The sequence below is a fragment of the Lagopus muta genome, chromosome 14 (genome assembly GCF_023343835.1).
Source record: "Lagopus muta isolate bLagMut1 chromosome 14, bLagMut1 primary, whole genome shotgun sequence".
Classification (NCBI taxonomy): domain Eukaryota; kingdom Metazoa; phylum Chordata; class Aves; order Galliformes; family Phasianidae; genus Lagopus; species Lagopus muta.
Window position 1 is genome coordinate 2,046,292 of NC_064446.1, and position 19,949 is coordinate 2,066,240.

The window sequence follows — 19,949 nt, forward strand, 5'->3', positions numbered from 1 at the left end:
AGCATCCTCAGTGCGCTCAGATGCTCCATCTCCAGGCCTTAACAAAGTCCCTCAGAGAATCACAGCCACTCGGGGGTGTCACAGTGCTGTCCCCAACCCCCCACCCTTCACGCCTCTCAGATCAGAGCGTCGCCGTGGGCAAATGGAACAGCCCTGCTCAGAGCCACGGATTTATTGTTGCTCTAATTACAGCCCTAACGGCCTCATCGCGGTGTAGCAAACAGTTATTATTCCAGTTACAATCATACTGACAATCACGCTCCGTATTAATACGGAAAAGCATCGTTAATAATGGCCATAAACCCCGCTGTTCTCGTCTCCAGTGGAGCTCAGCCTTCTGCTGCAGTCAGTGCCAAGGTAAGGCCAGTACCTGTCTCCAGGCCAACACCAAGCCACCACCAAAATCACACTGCAAAGGCCTGCACGGCTGCTTTGGTCACAGCAGTGTTGCTGAAGAGGGATGGGAAGCTCAGTGCACTACGAGGGCCTTCCTCCTGTTCTGTGATACCTAGTGCTTTGGATATGTTATTATGCTCCTTCTATCAGTACGATAATAATTTCGGTTCAGTTTAGCACAATACTGCTTGCATTTAATAGGTCATATGTAGCAGATAATATAAACATATATTAACTCGTATAAGTTATCAAATATTTGAGCTAGCTCTCTTAAAAAGGATGTTTTCCTATTTCAATGCTCTTTTGTCACAAATGAAGCTTTAAATTGAAAGAGATAGAAAACCTCTTCAGGTGCTGTATGGATTTAGTTATCATTTAGGAAGGAAATGTGACATCTTTTGGATTTAAAATAACTTATTTTTCTTTTTTTTTTTTGGTAATAGTATTTATGCACAACCATAACACAGAGGTCTTTCATACCGCAGTTACTTGGGAATAATTTCTGCTGATGGCTCCATCCGGTTCCAGCTTGGCTATGGAGACATTGAGGACATGAGGATGGGGATCTCCTGGCCAGGGCTGGGTCTCCTCCTTCACCACGTCCCCTACATTTCCACTCTGACACTCTTGCAGAGCCTTTAGCTACACAGAAACCTCCATCAGCTCCCTGGTTGTAGTGTCCATTCAATTACATGGTGTGACATTCCTCAGACTGAAGATAGCTGTCTGCTTTGTGTCCCAAAAACTTCCCCAAAAGCCCAAGTGTGGCGGAGAGTGGTACAAGAGATGAAAGCTCATTCTGATAATACATTGCAGTGTTCACACAGCCCAAGCATCTGCTAACTGCCCTCAGTTTTAGGTTTAAAAAAGAAAAATGGACTTCTTCCAGGGAGAAGTGTATGTTTATCTGCAGGCAATAATTAGAGGCTGATGATTCAGGGACTGCAAAAGGGATAGGAAAAAAAAAAAAAGCTTGAGGAGGGACTGCAGGGAAGACAGCTGAAAACTGTCCTAGGAAAAAACAATACTGAAACCCAGCCAGGCTGAGCTTCTCCCACCTTTAGAGGTACGCTTTAGGGATGCCATGAGCTCCCCATCACTCTCTTTGGACAGTCCCACCTCAAGCTGTAGACATCCCATGTGGGAATGCAGCAGCCTGGGCTGGCACCCCACGGCTCCTTCGCAGCCCTCTGTTAAAGAGTGTTTGTCCCTGTCCCCAGATGCCACAGCTGATCCTCTGATGGCATTCCATCACCCAGCTGGGGTGACACCATCGCCATGTGCAGCACTTGGCCCCAGGTGTAACATGGATGGATGTAAACTGGGGCCATCTCTGTACAGCAGGTGTTTAATCCTTCCCTCTGCACTATGAGATGCTCACAAGTTCCATACAGACTTTCAATAGCTGATCCAGCAAGGCTCCTGAACACGCAGTGGGGCTTGACTGGTGCTATTTAATAGTGATTTTATCCAAGTTCACACAGGTATTGGATGGGGAAATGGAGAGAATGTAGCATAAAATAGATTTTTTTTTTCTTTTTGCAGAAGCTTTAGATTAAATAAGTTTGTAGTAGCTGGTAGAATAAATTAGATAGGAGCTGGTGAGATAGTAGGAAGAATTAGAGGGTGCTTTCGTGAGTGAGGTCAAGTGAATCTGAGGGGAGAGTGGTTTTGGGGCGGTAACATGGGGTTCAGTGGGAGCAGGGGGAGGGGAGGAGTGGCAGGGACCCCTCTGAAGACCACCTCCCCTCTACACACAGCCACTGGTGGTCACCATCTGTTTGCTCACCTGGGTGTAATGGCAACATCCACAACCTCACTGCAGCCACCAATTCCCTTCTTCTCATTTGCAGGGATGTGAAGCAGACTGGGGAAATCTTACTCGGTAACTTTGTGAAGAAATCCAGGAAAGAACATTAACTCTGCACTTCTCATCTTCATCAGATCACTGCCCTTTAAGTACACTCAAGCTCATTTTGCTTTTGCATTTCTTTGCAGTATCTACTGAGAGAGAGGTATTTATGCAAAACTATTTCTTTTTCCTGTATGCTTCTCCATTGCACTGCTATCATTTGCACATTAAAAAAAGCTTGTCCGCTATTTCCCTTTGTATTTCACCTTCACACATTAAAAAAAATTCTCCGTCCTCCCGTTGCTCGAGAATATTCTTATATGGGGAAGGGTTTTCATTAATCCTGCAGAGGTGTGGCCCCTTTGCAGGATCTATTGCTTCTCTTTGGGTGCCCTTCCCTGACCTGGCTGGTTAGACCACAGACAAGTCACTAATTAGGTTGTCTATTACCTCCTCCCTGAAACTCATTTTGGGCTGATTAAATGCATCTATAAACAGAGCTCAGCTGTCTCCTTGCTGCACGAGGAAAGCGTTGCCTTTTCCTAATGGTGTTTTTGCTTTGACTGTAACATCTGGGACAGCACAGAGTCATTTTCTAAGGAACACAATGTGGTACAGACCTACTGATGCCTCCAGGCTTGCTCCTGGCCCTGTGCAGAGGGACCCACTCATCTGCTCTTGTACATCTCTTCTTTAAAAGCACTAAAACCACCAGACAAATCCAGAACAAGCCTGTGTGGCAGCTGAGCTGAGGTTACAGTGCTGAAGACCAAGTGCCAGCAGGGTGAATGCAGCTGGGCATCGATGGTGGCCAACCCAGAAAGCCACAGCATCCGCCATGGGTCAAAATGTATCTTTAGTCTTGCCAGGAAACTATCCACTTCTTTTGGCAGGTTGAATTCTTTCCATATCCAAGTAGTTCAGATCAGCACTGGGGTTGTGAAGGTCAGAAGGTGGCACAAGGAGCAGTTCTGCTCAAAACATCTGAAAAGAAGGTGATATTGGCATCATCCCTACACATAGGAGCCTGTGTTAGAGCCTTCTTCAAAGAGCAAACCTTGGGCAGCCTGTCTCATGACACCAAGGGATGTCCAATATGCAATTCTCATTTCAGAATTACTGAATACAAAGCGCTACAAAGATGACTGGGGGTGCTGAGCCCCCCTTTCTCTTATGAGGAAAGGCTGATAGACCTGAAACCCATTAGCCTGGAGAAGAGAAGCTGAGAGGGTATCTTATGAATGCTTTTAAGTATCCAAAGTCAAGTGGATGGGGCCAGGCTCTGTGTAGTGGTACCCAGCAACAGGACAAGGGTCAGTGGGCACAAACTGCAGCACAGAAAGTTCCACCTGAACGTGAGGAAGAAGTTCTTTCCTGTGAGGGTGGCAGAGCCCTGGCCCAGATTGCTGGTGGAATCTCCTCTGCAGATACTCAAGACCTGCCCGGATGCCTGACTGTGCAATCTGCTGTAGGGAACCTGCTTTAGCAGAGATCTGGACTAGATGATCTCCAGATATTCCTTCCAACCCTGTGACACTGTGATTCTGTGATTCTTTGGAGTGCAAATGAGTTGCAGGACTTCAGGCTGGGACCAAAGCAGCTTCCTGCAAGTGCCTGAAAGTCGAAGAATCAAAGAATCGTTTGTGCTGGAAGGGACCCTCAAAGGTCATCCCTATCAGCTCCCCTGTAATGAACTGGGCACCTACAGCTCCATCAGGTGCTCAGAGCCACGTTTAGCCTGAACTTGAGTATGCTTAGGTAGGAGAAGCTGAAGGATGAGGAAGGTCTCTGCATCTCAGTGAGCGGAGCAAAGGAAAGTAGGACTTGGAGTATCAGTCTCAATTTCTAAACCTAAATATTCACCCATTGCACAGCAGCAGCACGGAGCTACTTGCCAGAACTCAAGCAAAATGTCACCTCCTGGGACATGCCACCAGTCCCTTCCTTCCCACTGCGTTATCCCCACAGACTGCACTGATGGTGGAGGACAGAAGCAGTGCTGTCACGCATTCCTGCAAAGCCTTCCCTCTGTCAGGGAGCGGCCGCTGTCAGCAGGGATCTTCATCCCACAGCTGGGATGGGGACGACGCCTCCAGCCAGCCCTGCACATGGGCACACGGAGTGACAGCTTCAGCTTTGCACAGTCCTGGCCGTGTTTTACAGAAGCTTTGAGTAAATGTGGAAAACACACAATTAGAGGCCATTGCGTGATTGATTTCTGGGCGCAGGGGCCTTTCCTCCTTGCCTGGAAGGCCTGGCAGGTATTATTTAAAGAGCTAATGAATGTTAATGGGCACATTATTTGCAAATCTTGAAGTGGAATATTAGATCAGGGCTCCTGTGTGTCATGGTAATCAGCTTTCCCTCGTTCGCTCTGGCTTGAGGGGGGGGAACACCCTGCAGTCGCTTTGTTGTATGCTTTTCAGATTAATATCCTTTTTCCAATCCAGCAGCTTTTCGCTGGGTGTTTCAGTCAAAGGAGCAGATGGCTCGCATGCTGCTTTTTGATGCCTGACCAAAGGGATTGTCCTGCTCAAAACCGCCCCACCGGGAGCATGGAGCAAGGATCCTGCTTTGTCTTCTCCAGAGTGAAAAAAGAAAGGATGTGGAGAAGGAGCCAGGGATGGGCTGGCAGCAGCTCAGCTTGGGAATGGAGGCTGGCCACTGAAACCCTGAGCTGTGGCAGCAAGTTGGTTGCATGGCAAGCGCCTGGACAGATCTTCATGCTGGGACTGAGCCGTTCCTAAGCTTATCTTGCATCAACTATGAGACAGCCCTGCCCACCATCCCTATTTTTCCCACATATCTCCTTCCCTTCCCCTCCAGTATGCCCACATCCCTCCAGGAGAACCCATCAGCCTGACCTTTATGCAGGTTGGTGGCTGCCAGCCAACACCTTGGTGTGCAGCAACAGGCAGAAAGCCCCTGCTGAGAACTACAGGTGAGGATTGGATCTTCTCCACCATGCTCTCAGTGAGAACAGAGGAAAAGATTCATCTCCTCCCCCATCTCCTGGATTTCCCACAAGTCCCAGAAATGTGTCGCTCTGGGTCTGACTTTCCTAAATGGAGACTTTCCCAAGCTTCTGACAGAGGAATGAAGCTGCTGCACAGCGAGAAGCACATCTCAGCCTGGCTCAGATGTCAACTTGCTCCACAGCTCTCATCATGAGCTGCAAAAGGACACACGGCCACTGGGTGACAGAGGGCCATATTTAGGTGCTGGGAGTGTTGGTACTCCTGCAGAGAGCCACGCAAGATGGAAACAGTGCCCCCACCCTGGGTGCTCACACATGCATTGCAAGCTCACGATGGGGGAGGCACAGTGACTCATCAGATCAATGCCGAAACAAAATTCATAGCCCTCGCTGTACATTTCCTGCATCCTAGTTGGTGAAGCAGGAGGATTTCTACCCAGTCTAAGGAGGGGAAGAGTTTTCTGCTCTGATATGTTTGCTATGTTGCCTCCAGACGTCTTACTGTCTGCCACCCGTACTCCTTAGCATATTGGTGCCAACCCACTTTGTATTAACAGCAATTCAAATGTTAGCAGATGCTGTCCATGTTAATCAAAAAGAAGCTTAATACAAATATATGATTACTGTATGAGTATTGTATAAGTGATATTCGGCTGTCTTAAGCTAAAATAACAATATACACTTTTATCCAATTCTGATACATTTATAAATATATTTAAATGGGTATAAATATTTATAAATAGTTTCTGTAATCTCCTGTAATTAGGCTTTAAGCTCTGTGACAGGCAGCATCTGTTTGATCTGCATGCGCTCGCCGTGTGTGTGTGTCAGGTTTCTCTATTAAAGGCAGCGGAGCCGTGCGGGTGCCTCTGAGGAGCTGCATTGCTGGAGGCAGCAGGACAGAGCGACAGAGGGACACACCGCCAGGACCAGGGGCAGCAGGGACGCGTTGCGGAGGAGCTGTTCCTAATTTCTGCTTTGAGACTCTTTGGATTGCAACTCTTTTTTGGGTTGGGCAGAGGGGCAGCAGGTAAAGGATGATCCGTGACCGTGTCATGCCGTCAGGAGCTCCCAGAGGCACCTCCTTGTGCTTGGGAGCCCTGCTGAGCCAGGGATGGGTGCCATACTGCTCCGTGCCCATCCTTACTGCTCAGGGCTGGGAGATGTCACTCAGGTGCCTCCCGGTCATTCAGCAACACCATGTGGTGACACAGTGCAGGCAGGACAGGATGCTCTGCCCGTCCCGCATCAGGGTCCCACAAGCTGAGCAGGGGACATGAAGCCTGGATGGCTTTTTGGATGAATTCAGGCAGTGGGCACCTGCTGGAGAGCCCACAGCAGCCATTTGGGGCCAGTGACGCAGCTCATGCTCTGGGCAGATGCTACCAAGCAAACTCATGCCCTGTGGGCATAAGGAAGGTGAGGAGAGGACGGAGAGGCAGCACTTGAGTGGCCCCATTCACATCAGTGTCCTGGGGATGTCCATGTGCACACAGTGGGGGGACGTCCTCAGCTCCCACAGGTACCACCCTGTAGTCTCCACCTGTGTGCCTGGCTTGAAGGATGATGGCTGTGCCCTGACCTGCCTGTCCAACCACAGACACAAAAGCACGTGAGAGGAGTGAGCTTTGTCCATGGCCTTGGGGGAGAACCACTTCCTGGGAAGGTGGAGAACCCTTTGCTGTTGGATGGGGAGGTTTGTCAGATGGAGACAAGTGCTGGGAACTGGAGCAAGACCAGACCCAAGCAGGACTAGGGGATGCGGATTATTGCCTTCTGCAGTTCACATCTTCAAAAACAGGAGAAGCAACTGAAAAATACACACACTGCAAGCTGAAAAGTTACTGAGTGATCTTTGCTTTGCAGCTTTGCTTCTCAGCTGTGTATCTTTAATCTTACCAACGTCTTTAATCAGAAGAAAATCTGCTTTATCCCTAAAGCCCAGGGTCTGAACATGCAAACAAAAGGAGGAGATTGCACAGAGGGGGTTGTATCCTCTGACCACAGCCATGGTCAGTAGCCTTTAAGGCTCCAAGTGCTTTGTGGGGTTATTGTTATGTAAGTGTCCTGTGGGGCTTTGTGTTGTTGGTTGTTTTTGGGTTTTTTTTATGAGTTAGCATGGCTTTCTACCGATTTGTTCTTCCGTGGGCTCGTGGCCTAAGAAATCACACAAAACTGATATGGGAAGAAGTATTGAGGCCATTCTGCTTCCCATAGCACACCTCTTCTGCAACACAGTCTTCTTTGTCTGCTTTTCTCCCTCTTCCCTGTGGCCGAATGCTCTTGACAGCTTTTAGCAGTGATAAGAAAGCTCAGAGGAAATGAAGAGACCAGGAAATAATCCTGCATTCAGCCTACAAGATGGGAGCAGGGACGGCACTGGGGGATTTCCGCAGCCCTCCTGCTGGCACAGGGCCCATGATGCCACCTGCAGATAGATGATGGTCCTGGGCAAGGAGTGGGATGGAAGCCATAGGCTAAACCTGAAACCTGAAACAGTGCTCCTTCCCGTCCTTCAAAAAATTTGCATCTTGCTTAGTCCAAAATACTCCCTTAAAATGGTAACACTGATTAAATTTTGTGAACTGAGAAATGCGGAGGAAGGTCTGATTTTTAATTTAGAAGATGTCAAAAGCATGTTTAGAGTTTTAAATTACTTCGTTTTTATTATTATTATTTTAATGCACAACCTGAGGATTTTAATTGCTTTTTAGCGCCGTCTCTCTTATCAGGAATAACACTCGATGAATAATGGAAAATCTGGGTTGCCACCAAAGAAGTCCCAGACCTGCAGAAGAGATGGTTGGAGGAGAGGTAAGACCTGGGCCGCCACCAGGACACCTTTATGGGCATCCTGCAGAGGTGAGACCTACGGGGAGCAGCCCAATGGTGGCCAGGTATGCAGAGGGGAGTGCTGAAGATGCAAAGACGGAAGGCGTTGGGATGAAAGCATTGGGGTTGGATGGATGGGCACGGCATATTGGCTGGGTGATGCATGGCAGCATGAGTGGAGAAAGCTGTTTGAACAGGGTGGAAACCAGCTCTGTGCTGAGGGACTTGGAATACTCCCAGAGCAGAATGGTAAAATGTCTGGACAACACAAAAATAGAGCTCCTTCTTGGGCCAGCCAGCAGAAGCGATGGTAGATTCAATCCTGCGCAGGCCACGGGGCTAATTTAAAATGTGATTGAAGGGCCTCTCTAGAGGTGCCCATAATGTACTTAAAGTCAGTAGCATTACAGGACTTTTTTTTTTTCCTTTAAAAAAAAAAAAAGGAAGAAAGAAAAAAATGAAAAAGTTCATTGCGACTTCATTTCAAAAAGGCGATCCACATTAAAGTGGTGAGCTTGTTAAAAAGAATTAAAAAGCAGTTGTCAAAAGGGTAAAATTCTTCCAGGGGACATAGACATTGTTTAAAGATCTTCTATTAGATGATGAGAGCAGATCTATACAATTATCAAAAGAGACTTTAAAAGGGCAAAAAATTAGCTGTTCTCATTAAAGAATAGACTAAAGGAGTTTGTCAGAGGTAAAATAGTATCCTCCAGAAAGTGGAAGTCGTGTCCAAATGAGGAAAATAAAGAAGAGCACAAGATGACAAATTAAGCTTAAAACTACGATAAAGGAGAGCCCTTTTTTTATTAGCAGCTTTCTAAGGTATAGAAATCCCATAATTGACCCTTTTTGTCTATCACCTCGGCAGCAGGAGCTGTGCAGGGCAGGGGAGGGTCGAGGTGTGGGATCAGAGCTGAATGTGCAAAATGGAATAGTACTGAATGGGGCCCCAAACACCTCAACAGTCAGAGCTGATAGTGAGAAGCTGCAGCCGAACGCCTCTGGACAGCAAAATAAGAGGGAATCCAGGAAATGTGCAAAATGATGAGCGTGGGTGAAGCCATCCATTTGTACTTTAAATAGTCGTGAGCCTTCAATGAGCTGTTACTGCCCGGGAAAGATAACCTGGACCTCGCATAGCCATCATGTTATGAAAACATCGCCTCAGCGATCTGTGATGGCCTAAAAAGTAAATTGAGCGTGGAAATTTTTAGAGGAAAATAAAAGTGTTAAACACAACAGAAGAGATCAATCTGTCATTGAGTAGATCAATAATTCACCTGCTACTTAAATACTGCTCACAAATCTGTTCCCTCCACTGGAAAGCAAAGAGAGGAAATGAGAAAGAAGGGTTGACGCAGAGGAAGGCGGCAAAGATGAGGGCTGGGAGCGGCTGGCAAGAAGGAGGGCATGTGAACCAGGCAAAAGAAATGCTTTTTCATAACGATTTTGCATAATTAAACTTCTGCCAAAGGGCACTGTAGAGTCTGGATGGGCTCTGGAGTAACTGAGCAGCGTAAGGAAGAGCATCACAGGGAGGTGCAGTGGGATGCCTCGGGTCCCGCTGGCCTTGCAGCACCTCCCCATACGGACTGTTGGCTCCTCTTAACTCCAGTTCTGGTTTGAAGCTTTGTGGAGGAATCCATCAGGAAACTCGTGAGATGGGAGAGCGGGGCCAAGCTGCAATGCGAGCTCAGAGCAGGAGGAGGTCTGCATGGCACAGCAGGTCTGAACTGGAAACAGAGGGCTGCCTTTAGTACGTAGCATGGGATTTAGGGCTGAAATGGTGGAGTAACCATCCCAGCAAGTGCTCAAGAACCATGGAGATGTGGCACTTGAGGACATGGTTAGCAGGCACGGTGGGACAGGCTGATGGCTGGACTGGATGATCTCTTCCAACCCCAATTCCATGATTCTAAATACAGGCTCTTTTGCATTGTAGGGTACAGCCAGGTGGTTTTTGGTGCTGAGGTTGGGCCAAGGTCCATAGTATCCCCTGCTGAGGGGCTCTGCAATTGCAAGAGATGCCACGGGTATCAACTGCCCAATTCAGCTACAATAAAGAGTTGGAAGCCCTTACAGCCAAACCCAACAGTCAGTTCTCACACATGCTGCACGTTTTTACAGCTCTGCCAACTGATTTATTGGAAAACAGAAAACTCTCAAATTCTCAGAGCTATAAATGTTCTTTGTTTCGGTTCCTTCCTGACAAGCGTATTTATGATGATCACAAAGGAAAGATCACAACAAATCCTGGCAAAAAATGGAAGCGAGAGGAGCGAGCCAAGCTGCAGATAATAAGTAACAAATCAGGAAAAGGGGGAAGGTAATGGTTGTGATTAAAAATCAGATGCTATGAAATAAAGAACAATTGATGAGAGAAGTGAAAGTATCCATTTAAAAAATCCGTATCCGAATGTGTTACGGACAACAAGAAAGCATTTTAAATTATCTGGAACATGAGAAATCCCAGCAAAATGATGATGGTAGAGATCCATTTTTTGATAGATGTGGTATTGCTGCCAATAATAACGCAGACGACGCAGAAGGGCCCAAAACCTGCTCAGGGTCTAAAACACTAATACAACATTTTTTCAGCTCACAGTCCCCACCATTTTCTATTCCAACAGCAAGCACACAGCAGTTACCAAATTGTTAACAGTTTAAAAGATGTTAAGCTGCCACCCTTAATTAGCTGAAATAATTATTAATTTTTAAAGGCTTTCAATTAATTTTTAAACCTGTTTTCATCAGCACAATCAGCCAACTTGTTTATAAATTTGGGAAGAAAAAGCGCTAAATATTTTACAGGAATGAGGGAGGGGTGGGGGGAAAGGAGGTGGTGTGGTACTTCTTATGAGCTTGGATAAAAGATGCATTTCCAAAAGCAGTTTGGGAGCCTGGGGTTTGCCTTTGATGTAGAAGTTTATTGCCTTTGTTATTCTCCAAAAAAGTCGTGAGACATTTTGATTTGTTGGGTGGCAGTGGGTGGGAGGTGATGAGGAAGGTTTGGTTCGTGCTTTGTGAGGCTGTGGGTTATTCTGGACATTCAGGATTTTCCCCTCGGTCAAATCGCCGTGACTCAAGGAGAATATTGGCAAAATAGCCATAAGATTACCAGGGTCGCTGTGACCCTCGTTTCATTATAAATCCACACGCAACACAAACGAAATGATGTTTAACCAGGGAAATGATGCACTCCACCTCTACCGCAAAATATGAGTGTACAAACGTGAAAATTTGGGTTCTAAAAGGCCATATTTAAGAAATAATGCCCTCACCCCCATAACGCAGCACTTCTTGCTTGGCCAGGCTGGGGAGGCTGTGTTTGACAGAGAACAAATTGCTGCTTGGCATCCATGCCTCACGCCAGTGCTTTCTGGCATTGCCATCTGCATTTCATCAGGATCTTGTGTTAGCTGTGTGCTGGATCGTGACACCGAGCAACGGTGGGAACAGCTGGACTGACCCCAAACTTCCCCCAGGGCAAAGCCACCAGTGTGTGAGGGCACCGCTTTCAAGAATTGCACAAGATTCACTAATTAAACGGATAGATCTTTTTTTGCTATAGGTTTTGTATGGCATAAATATATAGCCATGATACAAGGTTACACGGAGCCAACAGGTTCTTGGTCTACATCTGCACCAAGCCCAAGCTGCAGGTCGTCCTGGTCAAGTGAGGGGTGGGAGCGGGGATGCAGGTTCTGCTAAATTCCATGCATCCCCCAGGGCCTAACAGAACCCCACTGCAATAACACTGTGTTTGAAACAAAACAGAGCACACTGTTCAACAAAAGAAAATAAGAAAATGCATCAACAGCGTAGCTGGGAAGTTTCAGTTTTAGCCTCTCTTCTGGTCCCTCTCACTCCATATTGAACACATTCACCATCTTTTGGCAACTTAGTGCTTTTCGAGGCAGTCTGGACACGTGACATCATTCATGTTGATGCAGTATAATCATTAAAGATTATTTTTTTTTCTTTGCCATAATGGGTTTCATTTTGAATAAAGTGTGCTGATGGGAAATATCCATCGTGGTGGGAGCATGTGGTTCCCAGCACTGCAGCGGGAGTGGGGTGCTCCATCACCTGCACCCCTGGGATGAGCTCCCCAGATTGGAGCCGCAGCTGCTGCTTGTTCATCCCCACACACATGGGGCTGCTGGGTCCTGGTAGGCACCGGCAGTGGACAAGCAGCCAGGGACGGCTGCTCTTTGAGCCAGCTTGTTTGGGAAGCTGATGAGACTGCAGCAGCTGGGGTTTGAAATTGGGTGCCCTGCAATGCGTGGCCTGAATCACGCTTCCCCACTTCCAAAATCCCAGGAGAGCAGCTCAGAACATAGCAGTGGCCACACTTCCAGCACAACTAAATGTGTAAAAAGAGACAGAAAACCATAAAAATAAGGCATCATCCAGCACCAGCGGTGTTGGCTGTTGTTCACCATCACTGGTGCATATCCTGGCCCATTTCCATGGCAGATGCTCTCAGGTCAGGATGGGTGAGAGGCACAGGTTCTTCCAATCACCAACTGAGCCCTGAAGTTCCCACCAGTGGGCAACACCTTAAAGCTGAGCTGCACAGGGTGCAGAAGGACAGGCTCTATTTGAACATGGTGAAATATTTGTCTTGTGCTCGTACAGACCCAGACTGGCTTGCACGCCTGTTTGCCTAACTGATGGAGGCTTGATAGCTGCAGCGGGGAGCTCATTAATTGAATTCCAAAGGGATTAATTACGGCAGGAATAAGAGGGCTCTCTGTCATCTTGCAGGTTTTTCCATGCTGCTGGATTTGAGGGTCCTGGAATGTGGTGGAGGCAGCTGGAGGAGACCACAGTGATCTGCTGTGATACTGCTGACCTGCTGGGTACAGAGAGGGGTAGAACCAGCTCTGTGTGGGACGCCATCTGCTGTTTCCTTTATCTGGACACTGGAGAGGTGTTGAGGTGAGTGGAAGGAGGTGGGGATGGGTCTGTGCTCCCCTCAGGATGGTAGCTGGATGGCCAAGCATCAGCATCAGCACGAGGCTTGATGTGGTGAGACCTCAGGGTGTGCAACCAGCAGCACAGTGCCAACCATGTTCACCATGTTTTATCCCCACCACATCGTGGAGTGCTTTGCAGGCTGGAGCCCAAGAGCTGCATAAGGAGCTCAAGAGCTGCAAAAACGTGCCCTGGTAAAGTGCTTGGCATGCAGGGCGTTGCTGCAGAGCATTTCCTTTGGCCCTGCGACCCATCCAGCTGAGCCCCAGGGAGGGACCAGGATTTCCTGTGTTTAAAAATACACATTATTATATGCATATATATATAAACATAATCCTCCTTCCCTCTTTCAGAAGTCAAAATTAACTCCAGCTGTGCCAGTGATACAGTTCACTGTGCAGACCCACAGATGTGGGAAGGTGCTGCCAGAAAAGCAGTGAAGGGGCTTAAGGACTTCCCTGACCACCACAGCTGCTGGGAAAAAGGCATTCTGTGCTGCTACATTCTACACCAGCTCCTGGCCCTGTCTATTCAACAGCTTTACTGCTTGACCCACCATGCAGAAAATGGTTCTTGGCTGTTAGAATGTTTTAGCACAATTGCGGGAGGACTTTTTGCCTGGCCCTGACTGTGCTCTGCCTTAGGGACATGGTGGCACTTTGAGGACGCCTGAAGCAGGAGCCCTGAGTCCCGTCACCCAGCGCTGCTGATGCTGCAGGGAGGCCAAGTGATTTTTTTCATAGGGCGAGGAGAAGGCTGGGCTGCTGGGTCCTGGAAAAACAAATGGAGGCCTCCCTGTGTGCAGAAATGGGAGGTGCATGGATGCCACCTCCTTGTGCTGCCCACGGTGAGGTCCTTGAGGGTAGGAAAGGCTGAGTTGTGAGGGGAGCAGCATCCACATCTCTGTAGCATCAGCCATGGCCCTGGGCACCAGCCCCTCTCCTAATCACTGTATGCTCCTCTCCTGGTGGAGCATATGGCTCCCCTTATGCTGCTGTCGTGTCCAATCTCACACGGTGGCCCTTGTGCTCTTAATCAGCAGGCAAGCATGTGGATGCCTTGGGAAGTGAAAGGTTTGGACAGGGGATGGAAGCAATGTGTTGGTTCCTCCCCACACATCTTTAGGTTCTTAGGCAAAAAGTGCAAAGTGCAGCTCAGAATTCCCCTAGATGCATTTCTCCTCTGTGCTGGGGTTGGAGCATCCAAATGAGGGAGACCCCAGGATGTGGGAACAGGATGAGGAGAGGCAGTTTGGCAGGAGGAGGGTTATTGCTCCCAGCGTACCCTACCAGCACCCACACAGCACCTCTGGGGCAGGAAGAGGGACACACATCCAAAATGTAGGAAATGCCTTGCTGGGAAAGAGCTGAGGTAAAGGGAAAAGTTACTCTAGCCAATGTTTAATAGAAAAAGGAATAAAGCTAGAGACAGCTATAGAGAAATAAGAAATCCATTTTTTAATGGATTTGCCTGTGCTTTAGACTGGTTCCAAAAAGCTTGGAGTGATCCAATTAACAAGGTAATGAGTTGCTGAGATATTTACACTGCTTCTGGACAAGGCTCTGGTCCAGGGTATTAATTTGGTTGGGAGGGGGTGCATATTGCAGATAAGTTCCCATTTTTTTCCTTGTGGTTATATTCAGACTCAGACATTATTGGGTTCTTTTTTCAAAGGACTCCCATTATTTCTGACTTAGGGTTTGTTCCCTGTGGGTGTCAGCTCCCCTTCAAAGGAAAGAAAGGGGCTTTTCTGGGGGCAGCAAGGCTTTATGACGATCCAGGGGATAGCTGGGAGTTTGCAGGACTGAAAGGAAACCCAAAAGAAAGGACCTTCCTCCCGGGGTAGAACATCCAGCTCATTCCCTACTTTCTATATTTAAAGAAGTTCGGGTGTTCTGATAAAACCCAGCTCTTAAGTTTTGGGGTACTTTGGCACAAAACCCTGGGAAGAAGGTGCAAGCAGGTTCTCTTCAAGCTCAAGGACCTTATGGGGTTTTGCTGGCCTGTTATCAGTAATAGAAACAGTGGGAAAGCAACATCCCCAGCAGCTTCAGGTTTCATTTCTCCTTTAGCCCTTGGGTCTCCAAGGTAAACTGTTATATTGCCAACATTGAGTGCAGTGTTGTTTGAAAGTAGTAAGGCTCCAGATCATCAGAGGTCAGGTTGTATTTGATTTTGGCCAATTGGCAATTCCCTGTGTTTGCATCTGTTCCTGGAAGTAAATGTCTTCTTGCTTTCTGCGCCAATGCCAGCAGCAGCCAAAAGCTTCCCAGGCGCCTGGGTGAGGGAAGGTCTTTACCAGCACTGCCCTAGGCTGGGGAACAGAACCTGAGCCCCCATTCCTGAGGCTTAATATTGAGCCGCTTCCAGCATCCCTGGCTGCCAGGCAGGAGAACCTGGATTCAAGCCTCAGATGGAGCAAAAATGGTTGAACCTTGCAGAGAAAAAAATGGGTTTTGTGTGTGTACGTCTTAGCTTGCAGCTGCAATCTATCATCCTGCTGCTTCCTGCAGTACCTGGCTGGTCTGTATGTGTGTGTGGCCAAAGTTCCCAGGCGCCTGGAGAAAGGAACAGGGTTAGTCCTCAGGATCCATGCATGGATGTGTTCTCTCATCCACGATGGATTGGCACAGTGTGTTTCCTGGGCAATGCAGGATTTGTCCCATGAGGATAAACCAGCTGCCTGTGGGCATGAAGTCCAACCTGAGCATGCTGAACACATCATTCTTTTGGTCCTACCGGTGGTGTCAGTCCTTTGGGTGGTATATCTTGAGCACGTTGAGCTGGTACGTTCTACCTGAAGTTTTGGTCAGACAGTTTTGCTGTGGGCAGTAGGGGATGGCTCAAGATGACTGTAGATTACTCTTGAAGATCTATCCCAGAATATGCCCTGGGAAGAAAGGACAGCACACAGTCCTTTGAGATTGAGTACTCTGCCAAAAAAATTACTTTGGTCATTTACTTTAATTCCTCCAAGTCTTGGTATTGTCAACAACTTCTTGGTTGAGTCCATTTTGCTGCATTACTTCTGCTTCGGATGAAGACCTTGAGAGTGTAAAGTTGGCTGACTTCACCCAAGGCAGAACACTAGATTGTGCTGCAGCCATTTTCCAACTAGCAAAGGGGATTGACTTTAAGAGTAGAGGATTGCTGCTGAGAGTCTTCTCTGACCTAGGAAACTATGGATTACCTGCAAGATGTATTGGAATGGGTGGCGGCCAGGGGCTTCTCAGCCTTCAACTAAGGCAAAGCTAGGGAGGATGGAGAAACTCCTTTGGAGCAATTGCCATGTCAAAAGAGCTAATAACACAGCTGGAGGCTTCCTGCTCGCCAAGAGGTGCTGGCAAACCTCAAGCTCACTCGTCAGAATAGGGAAGTACAAGTCTCTGGGCCCTGTTGCTTGCAGGTATCTGTTGCCACTGGATTTTCTGGTAAAAACACCTCACTAATTTGTTTTCCAGATGCTCCTTCCCAGAATAATTCAGCATCAGGAGTGCAGAGATCAGTGTCCCAAGGAGGGATGCTCCCCTTGGTGGCGACATCCCGAGCAGCAGCTGAACACCTCACGGCATGCACACATTTGGGAAATGATGGTCGAATACGACTGTCCGAACAGTACTGCTGGATGCAGATCTTTCCACAGTGCCCTGCAGGATCTTCTTCCTGCATCTTTGAGTGATGATAGAGCTGGGAAGACCTTTAAAAAAGATTGATTACACACTAAGAAAACAAGCTTTTTTTTTCTTTTTTCTCATTTCAGTCTGAAGAGTTAGGTTTCCAAGCTTTGTTTCTCAGATTTTAAAGAAATACATACACCTAGGGGGAGGCAGGCATGTTTCATTAACAGTTCAGCACAGTCCAAAACATGACAGCAAGCCTCCATTTGAAATTACCGACACACCAGAGCAGCCCTGCTGGGCTCCCTCTTTGCAGAACTGCCAGCATCGCTGCGAACTCAAACACCTGAACGTGGAGGCTGCCTCTCTATCTCCATTAAGGCTCTTTTCATGACACAGCTTATTGTCAAGCACTGTTTGCATCTCTTGCCTTCTGACCAATAATTGTTGCCGTTGGTTTGCTCTTATCCCATTTATTATACAGGTTGTTTTATGCGTTTTTATTGCTTCTTTCACCTTTCATCTAACCAAGGTGTATTTTTTCATTGCCTTTTTAACCAGTGCAGCTGGTATGAATGCATTTAGAGCATCTTTTAGAACAGTCTTCAACAACTCTAAATTAATCACTCAGAAATATTTCCTGTGATGTTCCTACCAGTTCCTAAATATTTTCAGCTTGGGCACAGTGTGTGCCTGTCTTGGTGCCCAGGCACATATCGCATTTGGGCACAGCAATAAAATCAGGGCACGACGTACCAAGATAGCTGCTAATAAGGATTTTAATTTGGTGATCAGTTCACCCTAAGCCATTAGAAAGGGGGCAAAGATGGTAATATCCTGAAGGCAACGAATGCTTTGAGCTGGAAAATAATCAGGGAATGTTTCTGAAGCTTCAAGGATATATGATTAAGAGCCACCCGAGGTCTCCCAGGAGCTGTGCCTGCAGCCACAGTAGTGTAGGGTGCATTTATCTCCCTTTAGGTAGAGCAAAACTCGAGTCACTCAATCTACATCACTCCCTTCAGGATACAGTCTGGGGACAAGGAGGAGAATTCTCCTCCTTTGGAAGAGATAACTCAAAAAATCCCCAGTCCAGGAGCTCTGCTTGAGGAGCAGCACGTTGCCATGCGCCGGGTGTTTTACGGGAGATGCCGGGGGCTGGCTCCTGCCTCCTGGCACTTCCTTAGAGAGAAAATAAATCTTGAATTACCTTGTTTTCATTTCCAATAAAACTGCATGCTGACAGTTGCCTTGGAGCTAATAATCTGATACGGTGCTGTGCATCTGTGAGTGTTTGTAGCATGGGTGTGCTGTTTCTGTGCTTGAGACTGACAGGGCAGCTCTGTATTGTTTTCCTACTGCTATATTGTGTTCCCAGTGCATCACAATAAAAAGAAGTGGGAAGGCGGGTGATTTATCATAATACAAAAATGAAAGGCATAATAATGTAAATTATGCACGTCATTAACCACAACCACTGCTCTACAATGGACACAGGTTCTACAAGAAAATCGCCCTTAGGATGAAGCTACGACGACCGTCTCTGAAGGGCTTCTCTGTAGGCGCTGGAAGACCAACAAGAGGTTTGGAGAACTAGCTGAGAGTCTCATCAGTGCAGTAATAGCAACACAAGGCACAGGGTTGCACGTTCCCCCTGTACCCATGAACGTGTCAGGCACTGTGGGTGGGATCTGTATGGTTACAGTGGTCATGGAGCAGTAGCTCTTATCTCCGTGTCTACTCAAGGCGAGCGAAGTCAATGGCATGACTCACTACAGATGGCAGAACAAAGATAGGTCAACTACATGGCACCCCAGCGCAGGAAGCCCAAAACAGCCACCTTGGGTATCTCTCTTCCATCTCTAACGTTGCTCGAGGTGAGCCCTATCCCACGCTGCTGTGTTCTCAAAAAACATATAGGGGGGGAGCTCATGCTTTTCCCTCTTTGAAGAAGAGTTTCAACTTTTTCATCAGATCATCTCCATCACAGGGAAGTGGTGACACTTTGCAGCAGAGAGTGGGATTTCCCAGCCCCCTCCTACCACCCAGATTCCTAACACTGGTTTACAGCAACTTAAACCTTCCTGCGTAGAATTTTCCCCTGTAAAAATTAGACCTCATGAAAATAAATAATTCCCACAGGAAATTTCAATTTGATTACAAATATTGACTTGCTTGGGGGAAGTTTTTTCAAAAGAAAAATCCATTTGGAATCAACATTTTCAAATTAAACATGTATGTTTCACTCTGTTATAGTACTTAACTTGGAAAAACACCAATTTTGTTTCCTGTGGTTGGGGATTTTAGGAGTTGCTTCCATCCATATTTTTCTGCATGAGCTGAACAAAAGATATGTTTTTAAAACCGGGCAAAGCGGGGGGGAAAAGATTTGTTTTAATTGTGAAGGATTAAAAAATGTAATGAAAAATGTTGTAAATCACTTTAGCGCTTCTAAAAGAAAAAGGAAAAAAAAGCATAAATATATGTATTAAAATGGAGCAATTTAGTGAGGATGTGGCAGCCACAAGACAGATGCAGGAAGGGCTTGGTGTTCCACCAGCAGACAGCAGAGCTGTGGCACGGGCTCCCCCTTACTGCTGGGCTGAGCCCATGAGCATGGGACCTGCAATACCTGGAGAAGACTGACTCTTGAGGCATCGAGGCTGGGAGGTGTTTCTAGGGATGACTGTCCTCAGTTTAGAGTCTTGCACCATATCAAAGTTGTGCTTCAGACATCATTGTCACTCTGGGGTTCAGCCTGGCTGGACAAAAGCAAAACACAACAGCTCAAGATAAGCATTTTTGTCCATTTTCTCTCAGATTTGCTCTTTGCTCACTGAGTGACACCACCCCACTCTCAGAAACACTGAAGTCAAGCTGAATTACTTTGGAAACCTCATGCATTTCAGGATGGGTGCTCAGGTGTGAACAGGTTGCTTCTGCCATTTATGGATTAAACATAGGTAAAAAAATGGTTCTGCTGTGTCGAATGTAAGGGCTTTGTCAAGAAGGGCAAATTGTTCTTTGTACCAAAAAAAACCCCAGTGAGCTCTATGTCCTGCTTGTTGTTGGAGGGGAAGGAGAGGGTAGGAGGAAGAAGGAGCAGGAGGAACAGCACCTTTCTGATGCAGACAGAGTTTCCATTTACTCTCACCAGTCCAGAGAGGGGTTCTGATGCAGGCCAGCCCTCAGCCCAACATGCTCTGCCAAAACAGAGTTCATTGTATAACTAACAAATGACTGTCATTAGTGACACTGCTTGGAGATGAGGCCTCACTGGGAGCCTGGAGTG

The 19,949-nt window shown here is 47.2% G+C and overlaps 1 long non-coding RNA gene across 2 annotated transcripts in view; it reads right to left on the reverse strand.

Moving 5' to 3' along the window:
* Nucleotides 1-8,526: 8,526 nt before the first annotated feature.
* Nucleotides 8,527-19,949, reverse strand: part of LOC125700401 (uncharacterized) — a 54,324-nt gene continuing 42,901 nt past the window's right edge. Inside the window, exons 14-15 of one of the 2 annotated variants that reach the window (XR_007379900.1) lie at nucleotides 19,290-19,415; nucleotides 8,527-16,737 (exon numbers count right to left, since the gene is read on the reverse strand). This is a non-coding gene — a long non-coding RNA (uncharacterized LOC125700401). Of the gene's footprint in view, nucleotides 16,738-19,289; nucleotides 19,420-19,949 lie in introns of both variants that reach the window. The other variant, XR_007379898.1, reaches the window with a different exon arrangement.